The 17,942-nt window shown below is 43.7% G+C and overlaps 1 protein-coding gene across 2 annotated transcripts in view; it reads right to left on the reverse strand.

Moving 5' to 3' along the window:
* The window catches only part of RASGRP2 (RAS guanyl releasing protein 2), an 890,649-nt gene extending 874,384 nt beyond the window's left edge, over positions 1–16,265 (reverse strand). For both annotated transcript variants that reach the window (XM_089681654.1, XM_089681653.1), the window contains exon 1: positions 16,158–16,265. The gene's annotated coding sequence lies outside the window, so the exon portion shown is untranslated. The remainder of the gene's footprint in view (positions 1–16,157) is intronic.
* Between the last annotated feature and the right edge of the window lie 1,677 nt (positions 16,266–17,942).

A 17,942-nucleotide genomic window follows, 5' to 3' on the forward strand; every position in this document is an offset into this window, starting at 1 on the left:
GTAAACCGGCTGGCTGGGTTTCCTGCTGGTAGACTTCTCTTTGTGTAGGAGAACCAAGGAAGGCAGGTCACTGGGCACAGGATTTCCAGGAGCAGGCTGGGTATCAGTTATCGGCCAGTTTAACTGGACATCAGGGGCTGGTATGGCGGGCTGTGTAGCGGGCAGAGGCACGTCAGCGGGCACCAAGTCATCTGGCACGACAGCGGGCACAGGGTCACCGGGCACGTCAGCGGGCACCGAGCCTTCTAGCAGAACCGCGGGTACCGGGTCACCAAGCTCGACAGCAGGCACCAAATTAACTGGCACAACAGTGGGCACTGAATCAACTGGCACAACAGCGGGCACCAAGTCATCAGGTATCAGGTTATGTGGCTCAACAGCGGGCACTGGGTCCTCGGGCATCAGGTCATCTGGCTCGACAGCGGGCACCAAGTCAACTGGCATGACAGCGGGCACCGAGTCATCAGGCATCGAGTCATCTGGCTCGACAGCGGGCACCGAGTCAACTGGCACCGAGTCAACTGATACGACAGCGGGCACAGAGTCAACTGGCACCGAGTCAACTGGTACGACAGCGGGCACAGAGTCAACTGGCACAGAGTCAACTGGTACGACAGCGGGCACAGAGTCAACTGGTACGACAGCGGGCACAGAGTCAACTGGTACGACAGCGGGCACAGAGTCAACTGGTACGACAGCGGGCACAGAGTCAACTGGTACGACAGCGGGCACAGAGTCAACTGGCACCGAGTCAACTGGCATCGAGTCATCAGGCTCGACAGCGGGCACCGAGTCAACTGGCACCGAGTCAACTGGTACGCCAGCGGGCACCGAGTCAACTGGCACCGAGTCAACTGGTACGACAGCGAGCACCGAGTCAACTGGCACCGAGTCAACTGGTACAACAGCGAGCACCGAGTCAACTGGCACCGAGTCAACTGGTACGACAGCAGGCACCGAGTCAACTGGCACGACAGCAGGCACCGAGTCAACTGGCATCGAGTCATCTGGCTCGGCAGCGGGCACCGAGTCAACTGGTACGATGGTACAGTGAGTGGGAGCAGGGTACCGACATGTGGTAGATTGCTGGGTATACTGGGCTGTCACTGGGGGGGCTGTCACTGGGGGTGTTGTCGGGAATGCAGGAAAAGAGCTTTGAGCAGAGGAATGATGAGAAATAGGACTGGTTAGTTGCAAGCTGATTGAGGCTGGGTGTAACAAGTCTGACCATGTCTGCAGTAAGGGTTGGACAACGCTCAGCTTACACAAGGCCTGTCTGATCAAAGTTTGCACTGCGTTTATACACTTCGTTAGCACCTGTGGTGAATATGCTGAATAATGCTCCAAGAAGCAATCCGGATCATCCTCCAACAACCATACCAGTGAAATTACTTGACTCGCCCTGAATGGAGGAAGAAATTCATCCCTGCTTTCAGGGGTACTAGATGAAGCCAACTCAATACAAGCCTGAATCAAAGGTTGCACCTCAGAGAGCTCTAGGTCCTGACCTACTAGGGAATGAGCGACCCGTATGGACTCTAGCAGCTGATCCCGGGTATACTCCCGCAGAGTCTGATAGGCATATTCCCTGTCATCAAAGACTAGCATAGACAAATATATAACCTCATCAGGATGCATCCTTCACGACAAGTCAAGATGGCTTCCCTGTGCAGCCACTTCTGGTCAGGAAAGGCCTTGGTGTGATGTCAGGAATCAAGGAGTGACCAGAAAGGTGTGGACTGACACAGGGAAACGCAGGTTTCAGGTATAGTATAATACAGGTTATTATTAGCCACCCAGATATATATATATATAAACGCACAGTGAGCAAACTAACCTTCCACTAATCTTAGGAGGTGCAGGAACACAGGCGTAGTCAGGGCTGGAGAGGTGGAATGGTCGGGCCGGCCGTAGGGTTCTGTAACGACTGCCTGGTGGTACCTCTAGCGGTCCTCAGGGCAGGATTCCCCAGGGCGCGGAGTCTAAGTCCCAGTCTGCTATTCACCAGGGCCCCTGATGGTGGGGATGGACTTGGAGCAGACAGGAACCAGGTCGCGGCCCCTGAGTACACCTGCTAGTGATAGAGGGATCCGCCAGAGGTATGTGCAGGTACAGCTGGATCCGTGCAGGATGGATGGATGGCAGAGTAGTGAGCGTGGTCAGACGGGCCAAGTCAGCAACGTGCGGGCAGCAAGGTATCAAAGGAGCAGGCAGAGGATGGTCAAGGTCACAAGCCGGGTTCAGTAACTCACAGACAGCGCAGTACAGAGGATCAGGCAGAAGGATGGTCAGGGATAAGCCAGTAGTCAGAACAGGAGACGGTCAACAGGAATCAGAATCAGGCAGGGTCGGCAACAAGGTATCTTCTCACAGGCACTAGGAACAGGATACAGGGGCTCATGGGGAAACATACACCAAGGCGCAGAGCACAGGCCTGGTCATGCCTTATATACACCTTTCTGTAATCAGCCCCAGGTTTGGCTGATTGTGAGCTTCTGGCTGCTAAGAGCACCCGCTGGTCAGCTCTGGTACTGCAGCCCACACGGCAGGAGAGTCCCACCACCAGTGCTGAGAGCACCCGCTGGTCAGCTCTGGTACTGCAGCCCACACGGCAGGAGAGTCCCACCACCAGTGCTGAGAGCACCCGCTGGTCAGCTCTGGTACTGCAGCCCACACGGCAGGAGAGTCCCACCACCAGTGCTGAGAGCACCCGCTGGTCAGCTCTGGTACTGCAGCCCACACGGCAGGAGAGTCCCACCACCAGTGCTGAATCCATTCCTGACACCAAAACTCAGAGACTGACAGTATATCTGGCCAACGGATCTAACATTAAATCTGGGGCATTCACACAGGAAATGATCCCACTTCCTGTGGTAATATCTTCATCTGGTCACAAGGTGCTACTATGCCTGGATGTTATTGCATCACCACTGTTTCCAGTCATCATGGTTGCAGGCCCACAACCCCAGTGTAAACTGGGTATCTGGTGAAGTGAACTTTCAATCGGTCTACTGCCATGGGCACTGCTTGCCCCAAGGTCCTGCTCTATCCGGGCCCCTGTTATGCATGGAAAATGATACTGAAGTAGGCCAAATGGTTCCGGCAGCATACCATGACTTTCTGGATGTCTTCAGTAAACATGGTGCAGACAGCCTTCCACCTCACAGGCCCTACGACTGCCCGATCAAACTTCTACCTGGAGCTGAGATTCCTTTTTGTCGGATCTTTCCGCTATCAGAACGTGAGTTGGAGGTATTAAAGGACTACATTGAGGATAATCTCAAAAAGGGGTTCATCCGCCCCTCCACCTCACCAGCAGTTAAGCAACATAATGGCAGACAACTAACTACTGGTTTGACCCCACTACAAAGAATGCTAAACCATGACTGTACAGGTCACATGCTTTTAGACCTATCTACAGGTGACCAAGGTGTGGAGGAGCCACCTCCTACATTGGCTCTGGCACCTGTTACAGGTAAAGGAATACTGAGAGCTGGCGCCCGGGTATGGTGGCACCAGGAAAAATGGTCCCCTGTTGCAGGCTAAAATCATAGTCTCCAGTAATGTCAGTACCCTGATTATTTTAGTGGATGGAGAAGACAAGTGGCGGCATGTGCCATCTGGAAAATGCTTCCTTAGGGAGTAAACCTTAACAATACACTAACTGTGGGTTGGTAAGGACTCTTTCCACCTTTCAAGACAATACCATTTATAAGAGTGATAAGGTACCTTGTGTGTTTTTTTTTCTTTTAGGATGAAAGACGTTAATGCAACAAAGTTTTTTTTTTTTTCACTTTTGAGGAACAATAAGTTAAGATAATAGAAATAAGTTTAAGGAGTGAAGTGAGCCCTTGAAGTTAGTGTTAAGATAAAAACTTTACCTGATATTCACAAGAATGATTTCTTCCATAGGAAATGAGGACCACCCTGTAACGTGCTATTGTAACGCCTGTGCATACTCCACTCCATTGGGAAAGCTCAGGAGACAGCCATGTACCTACTATGGGTAAATCTGGTGGTGATCCTGTTATCCAGGAATCCAAGGCTGCAAGTGGAAGGAGATGGTGAAATCCCTGACATACCTATACTTACAATGGAGGCAAGTGAAGAGGGAGGAGAGCAGAGTTTGTTTATTGCACCAGACCAAAATTCAGGTCCGTCTCAAGGTTCAGGCCCATCTCAAGCCTATTATTGACACCACCTGGGACATAGCAGAAAGTATCTCAGACTTCTTTAAGGATTTTGACTGGACCTTGGGATTGGGAGGAATGTTCAGGAGTTGGTTGGAACCTTGCTTAAGTGCACTCTTATTATTGTGGGTTGTTTATTGGCTTTAATAATAACATGGATGCTGGGCTGGTATTTGATAGCGCAATGCTCGCAGCCCCCGAAAACCAATGGACCAATGCCAAGGGGTGGAATTTAATGCCTATGAAATGTGTTGGCCTTGGACCCTTTGTTTCTTGGGTAATTTTTACAATAACGCATCTTTTGGCCAGATGCCAGGAGCATGAGACATTGATATAATTTCCCTAGGCCCAAGGAACAGTCACAAGATATTAGCATGCTTAAAGCAGATAAGAACTTGTTTGTGGGATTAAACGTGTTTATGACATCTAGAAAATGTTACAGTAGACTGCCTAAATTAGATAAGAATTGCCCACTTTGGGAAAGCTGCCAGAAAAAGGGTTTAAAACAAGGAGCTTAACTGGGATGAATTGGGAGCACCCTTCCTATGCAGACGAGGATGCTCTGACACTGGGACTCTTGCCAAGGCTATATGGGCTCATCGATTGATCGCGTTTACGGCTTCCCCGCAACCCCCTGTACATTATAGATCCCTTGGGGTCTGTTCCTTCCCGTCTTCCTATAGCTTTGGTAATGTACTAATTTAATGATGTGACGCTGTCAAAAGATGTGTCTATTTCATGCTGTAATGCTCACATTATTATTGGTGTATTTTATTATGCAGGTTGTGATGACTATAAGATATATCCTCCTGTGTGTCGTGTGATAATAAAAATTGAAGTTTTGACAGTGCAAGAATATTGCAGTTGGATTCTGTTATTTCTTGGAGTGCCGAGTGAATGCTATGATGTGCCAGGGCAGTTGTTCATTTGGTAGAGGATCTTTCACATGCTTAGAATAATTAATGGTGTAAATGCTGTTGAACGTAGCTGTGTGTGTGAGTATGTGTGTATGTGACTTGCTTTTAGTTATTGTATCCAGCATTGCATTACAGATGCTATAGCTGAAGCAGAGGCCTTATAATTAGTTGTATACCCTGATAGTGAACATAGACGTAATCCAGAGTGCGTTGTACAGGATCCTGAGGTTCAGATTCTGTACAAATCACACTGCTACATCTACTATCAGCACTTCAGGCCAAGCAGCAATAAAGATAACGTCGAGGAGACAAACCAAAGACATAGCACCACCGCAAGTCAACATCGAGCCTCAAATCTGCAAACAAGAGAACTCCAAGCAAAGTGAAACCTCTTATGACAGATACCTTACATGCAAGGCACCATAATCTACAAATTATTCTGCAGGTCCTGCCTTCACATCAGAACAGTACAACAGGGACTGGCTTAAACCAGAGACTCTTAAAAGGTATTAATGCACAACACCTTTTCACCATAGCAATACACAGTCAGCTAACCAAGCCACAGTAGACTTTGCCAAGTTTTTTTGCACTAAGTGAGTTAGTCACAAAAGAACTTTAAAAGTTTAAACTATAAGTTCACCTTTCATAACATGTTACACCCATGTTCAGGATGTCATATGTTATGAATACAGAGGCCCCAGCTCCCCCGCTTTGACAGCTAGCGGGGAGCTCTACTACGTGACCCTACCCACGCTGATGAGAGAGGCTAGCAGCACCCGTCCATAGCACGGTTCCTTCCCTGCACCGCCACTCCCAAGACAATCGCCTGCCTTCCTTGCTCCTCCACTGAGACCCACTCCAGAGCACCAGCCACAGAGGGAGCTTTTTGGCCTCTGGTACCTCAGCCATCTGCTCCAGATGTCCACCCTATATGACGCCCTATATCTACATCCTGATGCCTGATTTTTACCCACATCTTGTGAGTTTTTAAATATCTTGTGTGCAATAAACAGTTACCATTTTTACTGCACTTAGTCTGGCACACCTCTCAACTCCTCTATTCTCTCCACACAGAGTTCCAGTTTACTCTAGAGAGTGCGGCCTCATGTCGGTGTTTATATTACAGCTATATATATATTTTTATATATATATATATATATATATATATATATATATACAGACTTTTATATCCCCCCTTCCTGCCCATTACTACCTGAACTATAAGACTCCTCCACCTTTTGAACTACTCAAGCTGCAATACCCTTCCTATACTACCATATATGATATATATATTTCTCGCCCCACCCTACCCCTTTTTTCTCCCCCCAACCCCGGTGTACGGAGAAGCCCCCATGCTCTCCTATAACTGAAACATTTTTACACACCTCTAAAAACTCTTTACAAACCACATACCCACTACTTCCTCTCCTGCGCCAATACGTACTTTTGTCTTGTCTCCTCTGTGAATGAGAAACTACAAGTCCCGACAGCCTTAGCTGTCCCTTCATAGGCCCTTCTAATGACAACCTTGCCTGTGACAGTGACCAAGACCATTTAGGGTGTACAGTCTTTCAAAGAACAACAGAGGACAATCAGGTGGCAATGTCTATTGAAGGCAAACCCTTCTTGGAAATAACGGAGCAGGGACTAGTCACAGATGGTAAAAATAGCTGGGTCACATCTCTTCCCTTCAGACCAGAGAGGCTGTTACACTCTAGATACTTGCCTACTTAAAAACTGGAAATGCTACAAAACAACACCATATAGGGTTTGTCATGGGCAAAACAAAACTGGCTCCACACCCTGAGCACATCATATCTAGACTAGGACTTTGTGCTGCGGTATTAGCTGTTGAGCTAGCCAATCTTATTGCATCAGAAATGGACATTGACCTTTCAAGATTCTGATTTCTACACTGACAGCAAGATGGTTTTAGGTTACATCTGTATGAAACTAGAGGATTCGATTCTATGTTTATGTCAACAACAGAATGCTAAGGATTAGGAGAACCACCTGTCCAACACAATAGTACTACAGTTGCAAGAAAAAGTATGTGAACTCCTTGGGATTACGTGGAGTTTTGCATGAATTGGGCATATAATGTGCTCTGAACGTCATCTAAGTCACAACAATAGAAGAACACAGTCTGCTGAACATTATACTACACAAACATTAGATGTTGCCATGGTTTAATTGCACATAACATGTAAACATTCACAGTGCAGGGAGGAAAAAGTATGTGAGGCCCTAGCTTAATGACTTCTCCTAAAGCTAATTGGAGCCAGTATTGAGCCAACCTTGACTCCAATCAGTGTGATGACATTGGATGTGTTGCTGACAGCTGTCCTGCCCTTAAAAAACACACACCTGTTTTGGGTTTACTGGTTTCAAGAAGCACTGTCTGATGTGAACCATGCCTTGCAGAAAAGAGCTCTCAGAAGACCTAAGATCTAGAATTGTTGACTTGCATGAAGCTAGAAAGAGTTACAAAAGTATCTCCTTGAGCCTTGATGTTCATGTGTCCACGGTAAGAGAGACTGTCTACAAATGGAGAAAGTTTAGCACTGTTGCTACTCTCCCTAGGCGTGGTCGTCCTGTAAAAATGACTGCAAGAGCACAGCGCAGAATGCTGCATGAGGTAAAGAAGAATCCCAGAGTGTCAGCTAAAGACCTACAGAAATCTCTGGCACATGCTAACATTTTTGTTGACACATCTACAATAAGGAAAACATTAAACAAGAATGGAGTACATGGGAGGACACCACAGAGGAAGCCATTGCTGTCCAAAAAGAATATTGCAGCACGTTTGAAGTTTGCAAAAGAGCACCTGGATATTCCACAGCACTACTGGCAAAATATACTGTGGACAGATGAAACCAAGATTGAGTTGTTTGGGAAGAACACACAACACTATGTGTGGAGAAAAAAAGGCACAGCACACCAACATCAAAACCTCATCCCCACTGTGAAACATGGCGGAGGGAGCATCATGGTTTGGGGCTGCTTTGCTGCCTCAGGGCCTGGACGGATTGTTGTCATTGATGGGAAAATGAATTCCAGAGTTTATCAAGACATTTTGCAGGAAAACGTACGACCATCTGTCCGCCAACTGAAGCTCCGCAGAGGATGGGTGATGCAACAGGACAATGACCCAAAGCATACAAGTAATTCAACAAAACAATGGCTGCAACAGCACAGAATACGCCTTCTGGAGTGGCCCAGTCAGAGTCCTGACCTCAACCCGATTGAAATGCTGTGGCATGACCTTAAGAGAGCGCTTCACACCAGACATCCCAAGAATATTGCTACACTGAAACAGTTTTGTGAAGAGGAGTGGTCCAAAATGACTCCAGATCGTTGTGCAGGTCTGATCTGCAACTACAGGAAATGTTTGGTTGAGGTTATTGCTGCCGAAGGAGGGTCAACCAGTTATTAAGTCCAAAGGTTCACATACTTTTTCCTCCCTGCACTGAGAATGTTTATATGTTATGTGCAATTAAACCATGGCAACATCTAATGTTTGTGTAGTATTATGTTCAGCAGACTGTGTTCTTCTATTGTTGTGACTTAGATGACGTTCAGAGCACATTTTATGCCCAATTCATGTAAAACTCCACGTAATCCCAAGGGGTTCACATACTTTTTCTTGCAACTGTATGTATCTACTGACCATAACTCTACAGATCATGCTGTCGCTGCATGTCATCTTAAGGACACAACATGGTTCTCAGGACTTCTATTCTTGTACTTCACAGAAAAGCTTGATTCTGATAGTGGCACAATTGAGCTAGTGGATCCAGAATAAGATGTTGAAATCCGCCTTGAAATCTCCACACTTCAGACAATGACTTCTGGCAGTCAACCTAAATCCTACAGATTTAACAGTTTCCCAACCTGGAAGTCACTCATTCCAGCTATTCCTTGCCTCATCCATATAGCTCGTTCCTGTAAACATGCCACCCATGCAAATGACCACGACTGTGAAGCACCCTCTAGGTTTAGCTAGGTAGGCTTTGTTGGGTTTTTTTTTTTATAGAGGCTGGGTAGCAGCCTGGGATGAGTCAGCCTGGGAGTGAGGTAGTGAGTTCACCTCAGGACAGCTTGGAAGGCTGTACAGGTCAGGACTTCTGGAGCCCTCACACCCTTCATGGAAAATAAGAGAATTTTCTGGAAGAGGGATGAAGGAGGGGAGGAAGCCTAGATCTGCATGTTTAACCACTTGCCATGCTGAGGATTTACCCCCCTTAATGACTGAAACTTAATGACCGAAACTGTGATAAGTAGTCAGGAAGTGTAATGAGGAAATAAAGCCTTTAAAAGCCTGAAGGTGCTTATTGGATTTTGGGGTCCTGTACCTAGCTAGACTGCCAAAAAGTCTCTCACATGTGGTACCCCCATATTTGGGAGAAGTATATGTATTTTGGGGAGTAATGCCATATATACCCATGGCATGTGTGAGCAATAAATCATTTAAGAGACAATTTTGTGTAAAAAAAAAAATGTTTTTATCATTTTCCAAAACTTGTGGGAAAAAAATTAATTCTTCTATTGACTCAACATGCCTCTCAGCAAATAGTTTGGGGTGTCTACTTTCCAAAAAGGGGTAGTTTTGGGGGGTGGGGGCATTTTATGTCCAGTATTAGAAGTTTATGCAACACATCATTCACTCTTCTAGACACCCCAAACTATTTCCTGAGAGGTATGTTGAGTCAATAGAAGAATTAATTTTTTACCACAAGTTTTTGGAAAATGACAAAAACATTTATTTTTTTTGTTCCCATGAAAAAAAATCAGTATTTTTTGCTAGGAAATTACTTTGAATCCCCAAACATTATGTTTTTTTAAAGCAGGCACCCTAGTGAATAAAATGGTGGGTGCTGCAATTTTTTATGTCACACAGTACTTGCGCAGCAATTTTTCAAACGCAAATTTTTTGAAACAAATACACTTTTTTTACTTTTAATGTACAAAAACACAATATATTGGCCAATTATTTGGTAACACATGAAAGATGATGGTATGCCGAGTAAATATATACCAAATATGACATGCTTTAAAACTGCGCATGCCCCGTGCAATGGCGACAAACTGCATACATTTTTAATATCCATAGGCAATGCTTTAAAAGCTTTTACAAGCTACCATTTTAGATAGATTTTTACAGAGGAGGTCTAGTGCTAGAACTACTGCCCTTGATCTGACGTTCGCGGTGATACCTCACGTGCACGGTGCAACTGCTGTTTACATACCGGCAGAGAGTCATAGCTCGAGCATGCAGGTGTACACGTAGGGGGGCGAGGGTGGTTTTTTTTTTTAAGTTATTTTGATTTTTTTAATTATTTTTACACTGTCCCTTTCTTTTTTCTTTTTTTTTATCACTTTTAATGCTATCACAGGGAATGCAAATATCCCCTATAACTTCATTGGGCATTGTCATATACAGTTGCAAGAAAAAGTATGTGAACCCCTTGGGATTACGTGGAGTTTTACATGAATTGGGCATAAAATGTGCTCTGAACGTCATCTAAGTCACAACAATAGAAGAACACAGTCTGCTGAACATAATACTACACAAACATTAGATGTTGCCATGGTTTAATTGCACATAACATATAAACATTCTCAGTGCAGGGAGGAAAAAGTATGTGAACCTTTGGACTTAATAACTGGTTGACCCTCCTTCGGCAGCAATAACCTCAACCAAACATTTCCTGTAGTTGCAGATCAGACCTGCACAACGATCTGGAGTCATTTTGGACCACTCCTCTTCACAAAACTGTTTCAGTGTAGCAATATTCTTGGGATGTCTGGTGTGAAGCGCTCTCTTAAGGTCATGCCACAGCATTTCAATCGGGTTGAGGTCAGGACTCTGACTGGGCCACTCCAGAAGGCGTATTCTGTGCTGTTGCAGCCATTGTTTTGTTGAATTACTTGTATGCTTTGGGTCATTGTCCTGTTGCATCACCCATCCTCTGCGGAGCTTCAGTTGGCGGACAGATGGTCGTACGTTTTCCTGCAAAATGTCTTGATAAACTCTGGAATTCATTTTCCCATCAATGACAACAATCCGTCCAGGCCCTGAGGCAGCAAAGCAGCCCCAAACCATGATGCTCCCTCCGCCATGTTTCACAGTGGGGATGAGGTTTTGATGTTGGTGTGCTGTGCCTTTTTTTCTCCACACATAGTGTTGTGTGTTCTTCCCAAACAACTCAATCTTGGTTTCATCTGTCCACAGTATATTTTGCCAGTAGTGCTGTGGAATATCCAGGTGCTCTTTTGCAAACTTCAAACGTGCTGCAATATTCTTTTTGGACAGCAATGGCTTCCTCTGTGGTGTCCTCCCATGTACTCCATTCTTGTTTAATGTTTTCCTTATTGTAGATGTGTCAACAAAAATGTTAGCATGTGCCAGAGATTTCTGTAGGTCTTTAGCTGACACTCTGGGATTCTTCTTTACCTCATGCAGCATTCTGCGCTGTGCTCTTGCAGTCATTTTTACAGGACGACCACGCCTAGGGAGAGTAGCAACAGTGCTAAACTTTCTCCATTTGTAGACAGTCTCTCTTACCGTGGACACATGAACATCAAGGCTCAAGGAGATACTTTTGTAACTCTTTCTAGCTTCATGCAAGTCAACAATTCTAGATCTTAGGTCTTCTGAGAGCTCTTTTCTGCGAGGCATGGTTCACATCAGACAGTGCTTCTTGAAACCAGTAAACCCAAAACAGGTGTGTGTTTTTTAAGGGCAGGACAGCTGTCAGCAACACATCCAATGTCATCACACTGATTGGAGTCAAGGTTGGCTCAATACTGGCTCCAATTAGCTTTAGGAGAAGTCATTAAGCTAGGGCCTCACATACTTTTTCCTCCCTGCACTGTGAATGTTTACATGTTATGTGCAATTAAACCATGGCAACATCTAATGTTTGTGTAGTATAATGTTCAGCAGACTGTGTTCTTCTATTGTTGTGACTTAGATGACGTTCAGAGCACATTATATGCCCAATTCATGCAAAACTCCACGTAATCCCAAGGAGTTCACATACTTTTTCTTGCAACTGTATTCTTTTTTGAGAAATCTGGGGTCTATCAGACTCTACTGTATATATCTCCAATGCCCTTACATTATGTAATCTCACCAAGATCGGTGTGATCAGATGCTTTCCCAATTTACAAATGGCGCTGTTTATATCCTGCGAAACTGAAGTGATGAAATGGTCGTAGCTTCCGATTTCTTAGACTATAGAGATAATTGCACCGTTCCGGTCTCCAATCAGCTCTATGGTCATCTGGCAGAAACACCGGCAGCATGCTCAGGTTCCCTTGATGGCATGGGACTGCCCGAGAGCACCGTGGAAGGCAGCAGGGGAGGGGGGGGGGCATCGTCTGCTGCTGCTGCTTGTAAAAGCAATCCTGCAGCTAAGTAACAACTAGGATTGCATTTACATGAAAGCCAATCGCTGACTGAAAAAAAAAGATACCAGGATGATGCCTTCAGCTGTAGGCATCATCCTGGTATAACCATTCAAAGTCCAGTGATGTACCAGTATGTCGCTGGTCCTTGTTGAGAATATATGCTGTTCTTTTTTTTTCTTGGGCTGAATGAAAAAAAGAGAAGAAATATGTGCCAGTATAAGTGTGTGGTATTCCCACCATTAGAATATATTGTCCTGCATCCACCCACTTCTAATGGTGGGCACACATTAGGTCGCACGGTGCCACATGTACCAATTCCAAGATTGTACAAATGTCTAAATAGTGGCACACTTGAATAAAAATTGTCCACGTATAAGTAGTACCCCATATGGAAAAAGGATGACACCAAGTCCCAAACTATCTTGCCACTGCTCCCCATGTAGTCTGGGCATCCAGGGGGCTCCACGTCACTATCTTTTCTCTCGTAAATCCAAAACTTATATGTATAGCCTGTTGCCCTCTCACAGGTCTTATACATCTTGACCCCATATCTGGCACGCTTGCTGGGGAGAAATTGTTTGAATGCAAGGCGGCCAGAAAAATTAATGAGGGACTCATCAACGCAGATGGTTTTCTGGGGAGTATAGACAATTTTTGGTTAAGGTGATTTATGAGGGGCCAAATTTTGTGGAGCCGGTCAAATACAGGGTCACCCTGAGGACAACATAAATCAGAAGATGCAGCGCTAAAAAAGAGAAATACTATAAATAAATAAATAAATAAATAAATAAAACAGTTCATGTGGTGATATCAAGGTGACTTCAAGTGCTCTCATCTATTCATATCCTCCTGATAATAAGGTGCTGTGCGGTATAGTGCTGAAGAAATGCACACTCACCAGAACGCACAGTATAATGGGCGTTTGTAAATATAAATTTCCCTTGGGTTCATCAGCTGGTCTAGGTAAGGTCTGCAATGCAATAGCCTCCCTCCAGTGCTCCTGGATATTACTGCTGGAACATCAGGGTGATCCCTTGGATGGTGGCCTGTGGACTGCTCCTTAGTAGTTGTAAACGTTCCTTCCCCAGCAGTGAGATGAATGGCTAGTGCCTCATTACATTACAGCAGTCTGATCCCTGAAGAGAAGAAACTGAGGAAGGGCTTCCTTGTGCCACAGAGTGCCCATGCGGAGTTGTAGTCTGCCTGTGATTGGCTGTCGGTCTCTGGCCACCGGAAGGAGTGTTTCCGGATGTGGTGCGATCCTACCGCGGAGCAGAGTGAGTATCACGGAGTGTAGGTGTATATGAGGACAACAGAGTGTGTTGTCATTGAAATGCATAAAACACATTATACTCTCATATCTATGCCTCGCCATGGCAGAAGAGAACACGGGCATATGATGAATCGGGTTTGTGGACCAATACAACCGCAATTCATTTGTTTTAGTAATGCCCATGTTGAGGGTTAGGCCAAAAATAAATTTTACATTTGGAAACCGTAATGGGTTTCCATGCTAATGGTCTGGCAAGGTTTGAATTTGGTTTGGCGGAGATAAATTGTTGTGCATATAAATTGCTTTAATTCACAATTAATGCATACAGATCTTCCGTGAAAAACAGCTCCAAAAAATCAAGGGGAGTAGTTAAATTTGCTGTTTCCACCTGAATTCCAAGTTGGGCAGTGAATGGGGGAAGTACGGGTGCTAATTCTGCAAACACTGCTGTTTTGTTTGCAATCTATCAAGTGACAGTGACCTACTGACACTTCACTTGCTTGAGGAGAAGGGGGGGTAAGCGTAGGGGCTAAACGCAGGTGCCGGGGCTGATCCTGCTAACGCTGTGTTTTTGGGGACACTATACTAATGTGAACGCTGGTAGTTCTGATCTGATCAAAGATATTGATCCATTCAGACACTATACTAGCAATGGAGGTATATTGTGTATGAGCGTGTTCCTGGCAATCAAGGAGTTAAATGTGATTACTAGTGTACTGACAGGTGTACCCCCTACCTGGAAATGCAAAATCATGTATATATACACATGATTTTGCGCAGTGGGCCCGCCCTGCAGTAAACTGAGATAGTATAAAAATATACCTGCTGCCCAGGATCCATCCCTGGTATCCTGTACATTGTGCATCTAAAAAAAATGGCACTGCAATTTAGCACACAGAGTACCATGCTTTGCATTAGCAAGTGGTAAAACACAAGGTTTACTGCACATTACAGCAATGTATAGATGTGAAGCCAGACTAAAGTATTTTATATTTAGTATTTTCAAAATTTTCAACTACTCAAAACAAGAAATAAAATCTTTGCAAGCAAATTATTAATATACTGTATTCAGTCAGGTATGACAACACAGTAAATTCTTTAAAAGTAATTGAAAGATAGTGTACAAATACAGATCACCACCAGAAATGTAATTTACTTCTGATGTGATTGTACAATTACAGCAGATAGGCAATTGCAATTATCACAGCATAGTGAAGAGAAAGTTTCTAGAATGTCGTGCCTCACCATTCACAAAACTTCAGAACACCAGCAAGTGGAATTAAAGCAAAACCAAAAATGTAATATATTACAACTTACTAATCCTGAGATGTGGTGGCTGCAATAATTTTCTTTTCTAGGCTTTTTTCCCCTCTGTTTTCACCTGGTGATCTGGCCAGTAACACATCTCCTGTATTAGGGTGCATACACTCTGGATGAAGGAATGCAGAGATGCCTTTGGACAGCAGTATTGTTAGTCTCGGTGGAGGGGAGTATTAGCAGATTTAAATACATTAACAAATATAAAGCCAAACTCCAGATAACACTTTATAAGCACTTACAGAAACATTGTTCTCTTTGGGGTAAAGGTTTTGCATATAAATTTAAGCTGATAAATATAAGTTGATCGTTGTAATCACCGCTGTCAGTGTCTTAATCCCATAACTGCTACATCTGCAAGATTGATAGTTCTATTTAAATATAAAAAACTTTCCAAGTAAAAATAAAATACAGAAATCCTAAAAAAGAAAAATGAATGCAGCCATCACATCTAGAAATTGGTAATCTGCAATGTATTAAATGTTTTCCTTGGGTTTTATATCATTTTAAGTGTGCAGAAAATCCTTACAATGTAAGTAACTGATGTGTAAAGACTATTAAAAGTAAAGTTTCACATTATATACATGAAAACTGATGAAAACAGATATAAAGGAATTTGAAACAAAGTATTACAACATAAGTTAAAGTACTCTTGTTACGGTTGCATATGTGAAGACAAAAATTCTCTATTTCTATGCAATGTGCGCATGGCAGCATTCTCAGAAAATGTGAGCGGACAACAAGCACTCTTATGTAATGTGATTAATATGAAATGTTATAACACAAATGCTTCACATCAATCATTTGTAATTGGATTACAAATGTTACAGATTGTATAACAATTTGAATGTTTAGTGACTTGTAACATAAACTGGTGAAGATGTACACATCATTAACACAATAATCATAATAAGATATAAAATTAAAAAACTTCCGTTAAATCACAGGTGACACACAAACATATCAGAACCACATACAGACAACATTATAAAAAAATAATATCCATTTAATTTAGTATTTAACTCAGAACAGCACCCTTCCTACCTCTTTCCAGCAGTTGTGACAAGACACAGCCCCTCTTTGTCTTTTTTCACTGCCCAAAATACTATTATACAATTTGAGTTGCACTTCCTCCCTGTGCATCTGGGCAGGAAACTGCAGTATATAATCAGCAGTTAACACAGCTACATCCTCTAATATTTGGGCATCCGCTCTGTCATGTCAGATGCCCCCCCTTGTCAGCACACAAGAGATTGCTAAAATAGTTCCTCAAAGTGGAACACTTTTTTTCACTTACAAACAAGTCAAAGAAACATTACACACACACAAACAGTTGCCAGCTTACCAGAATGATACATTTTGTTCACTCTTCAGTTCGGTAGGCCAACGGCTTGGCAGTTTTTTTCACAGCTTTCTCTAGAAAAAAAAAAAACATTTAAATCCTGCAGCTTTCTCTAACTGCTTATATCCTGACAAGAGCTTTAACACTTTAACAGAATAGGCAGTAGGCCAAATGATTAGACAGAGAGTAACTGTAACTTGCAGTTTAGTAAACACGTGCACAATTATCAGCAATAATGTAAAACGGGTTAAGGATAGCAAAACACATGCTCTGCAGAAAAATGTAAGCTGCACAAACATGGACTCTTCACAGAAATGTCCTTATGACTCATGTGGCTAGGTAGCGTAGAATCTATAGGATTTTATAATAACCAAACATTTGAGGAAAATTCTGTTTTGAACTGGAGCCAGACAGAAGGACAGGTAACAATGTACTGGATGAAGTAAAACACAGAACTTCCTTAGGCAACAAAGAAGTCCTGTTCCTCAACACCAATTAGTCCTTCTGTAAAACCAGAAGAGGTTCCTTGCAGGAAAAGCCTACCAGTACGGGAAGCACAGTGGTTAAATGGTTAGCACTTCCACCTGGCAGTACTAGGGTCGTTGGTTCGAAACCCAACCATGGCCCCACCTGCCTGGAGTTTGTTCTTCCTGTGCCTGCGTGGGTTTCCTCTGGATACTCTGGTTTCCTCCCACTCTCCAAAGACATGCTGTAAGTTAATTGGATTCTGTCTAGATTGGCCCTAGTATGTGTATGAATGAATGTACGTTAAGAACCTTAGATTGTACACCTCTCAAGGATTAGGGAGTGATGTGAATGTCAAATATATATGTAAAGTGCTGCATAAATTGACAGTGCTATTTAAGTACCTATAATAAATAAATATCAGTTCAGGATTTCATCTTGTAGAGATGGTGGCTGCAAGAATCACTACTTTGTCTGGACAGTAGAGAGAGAGGAGTGTCTCTAATTAATTCACATGGTGAAGTTGAGGCACAGACAGAACCAGAATCAGATCCCAAAGAGTCACAGGAGGCTGAGCAAGTTAGGGTACATAAGAGACTCTCCATACAAAGGTCTAAATCAAGAAGTGAAAGACCAATAGTCTCTGAAAGAAGATAGGGTAAAATTCAGCCCCTTGAAAGTGCTAAGAGCCAAATACTGGTCCAAATCCAGTTGCCGGAAGAAGAGGATTTATTCTATGGAGAAACTTGCAAGTCCTAAGACTCACAATAAGTGAGGTCCATACCCAATAATATATTTTATGGGTAATAGCCTTCCTAGCTGATAGTACTGTAGGGAACACAAATTCATAAATGCCCCGACTGGGCTTCAACAGCCATACTATTAAAGCCAGCAACTCTACACATGGTCCAAGGGACAATAATATGCCAAGCCCCACAGAACATCTGCCTAGGCAGATGTGGTACATCAGCCTGGTAAGACTCCTGCCTCCCATCCATCATTTTTCTTTCTTCCTGCCTTCC

This window comes from Staurois parvus, unplaced genomic scaffold (genome assembly GCF_062004578.1).
Source record: "Staurois parvus isolate SC_StPar_1 unplaced genomic scaffold, SC_StPar_1.0 ptg000275l, whole genome shotgun sequence".
Lineage (NCBI taxonomy): Eukaryota > Metazoa > Chordata > Amphibia > Anura > Ranidae > Staurois > Staurois parvus.